The sequence below is a fragment of the Miscanthus floridulus genome, chromosome 5 (assembly GCF_019320115.1).
Source record: "Miscanthus floridulus cultivar M001 chromosome 5, ASM1932011v1, whole genome shotgun sequence".
Taxonomy (NCBI): Eukaryota; Viridiplantae; Streptophyta; class Magnoliopsida; order Poales; family Poaceae; genus Miscanthus; species Miscanthus floridulus.
Window position 1 is genome coordinate 115,230,852 of NC_089584.1, and position 1,771 is coordinate 115,232,622.

Genomic DNA, 1,771 nt, shown 5'->3' on the forward strand with positions numbered 1-1,771 from the left:
CCACCCCCCTCGGGCCTAGGCTCCTCCAGGCTCCAGCCTACAAATTCATACTGTGAGACCGGCGGTCCAAGGACCCCGCCACCAATTTACCAAGCCGTACGTTTCCGCCCCGCGCGCAGCACATCAGCGGGCCAGCAGCTGCATCCGCGGCGCACCCTCGACAATCGGCGCTGCCTGCCCCCACGCAAAAGGAGGTGTTATGTCCTAGGGACAATAGAAGCGATGGTCTTTTTTTTTTTTTTTTTGTTGGTGAACATCTATTTTGGAGCATTTTATCATAAGACACTCTAGTTTGGTGAAATTAGGTCACAGAACACCGAGGATGGGTTGTAGCTGGTTGAGAAGAGAGAACAACAGTGAAATGATATTTTTGCCTCTGCCGCTTTCTTCTTCCTCTCTCTCTTTCTCTTTTTTCTGTTTCCTGTCCCGTTCGCCAGCGTGCCGTCTAGCCCCGGACGTCCCCACGCCATCGGCGGCAAAGGCTACTTCTTCAGCACGCTGGCCAGCCCCATCCACCACTTCCTCCTCTCGGCCTCGTGCTCAGCCTCCTCGACTCCGGGCACCACCGGTGGGCCACGTGGGTGCGCGGGCGACGTGGAGTTCGAGTTCGGTGACCCTGGCTGGAGCGCGGACGCCACCACCACCGGAAGGGGAAGGGGCGCGCGTCGGTCGGGGAGGAGGCTCCTGCGTGGTCGCCGGTTCAGGGCATGTGGTGGCGCCGCCAGGGGAGGGGACGGGAAGGGGCTTGCTGCCGGACCCTGCCCCCGTTCCAGGATCTCGACCCCGGAAACGACGACGACGGCGACTGCGGCGGCCGCGAGGCTGCTACCTCACGCCTCGGAGCGCGTCCGTGCACCGCCGCGCGCGGTCCATGTCCCCGCTCCGCAGCGCGTAGCCACGGCTCAAGCTGATCAATGCGCTCGTCCCAGCGCCGGATCTCGGCCCCGGCCGCACCGCCGACGCGACCGGGGGGATGCACGGGGAGGCTGCGCCGCCGGTCATTTCCTCGTCCCCCTCCACGTCGTCGTCGGCGCGCGGGTCCCGGCGGTGGGTGTTCATCAGGGAGATGCTCCTCCACCGTAGCAAGAGCGAACCAGGCAACAACCACGTTAACTCCCACGCCGCCGGCTCCGGGGCGCCCACCGCCGCCGGCACTACCAAGCCCGAACGAGCCTGGCCGTTCTCGACGGCCTGGGTAGCCCCCCTCGACGACGCCATTGCCAGCAATCTAGTATCTATTTGTGACAAGGACGCTACAGGCTCTGCTTTCCCTTTCCCTCCGCTTGCTCTTTTTTTCCCTATCTATCTATCAATCAAGAAGAATCAATCGACATGGAAGGATGAAGGAATTAAAGACGCGGGAGGCAAGCAACGGGCGTCGGAGGCGCAGCCGCCCGTGACGGGGATAGGAAACAGAAAAAAAAAAGAGAAAGGGTGAGAGGAAGAAGAAAGCGGCGGGGGCAAGAATATCATTTCACCGCTGTTCTCTCTCCTCAACCGGCTGCAACCGGTCTACGGTATCCTGTGGCCTAATTTCACTGAACCAGATGTTATGTGGCCTAATTTCACCGAACCAGAGTATCTTCTTACCAGATGTTTCAAAGTGGATGTCCACCGGGAAAAGACAATCATTTTGGATGTCCAATTGTCCTATCTACTATTACATGCATGCATGGCCGGCCATTACTTTATGGCGCCGCGCAGCGCCAAACGTGGCGTAGCGGCGGGAGGACTCAGCGAGGACGCCGCCCCCATCAGTGTCCCCACTTAC

At 60.4% G+C, this 1,771-nt stretch overlaps 1 pseudogene; it reads left to right on the forward strand.

The window, feature by feature from the left end:
• The first annotated feature begins 417 nt into the window (after positions 1-417).
• On the forward strand, positions 418-1,438 carry LOC136455170 (uncharacterized; annotated as a pseudogene).
• The last annotated feature ends 333 nt before the right edge of the window (positions 1,439-1,771 follow it).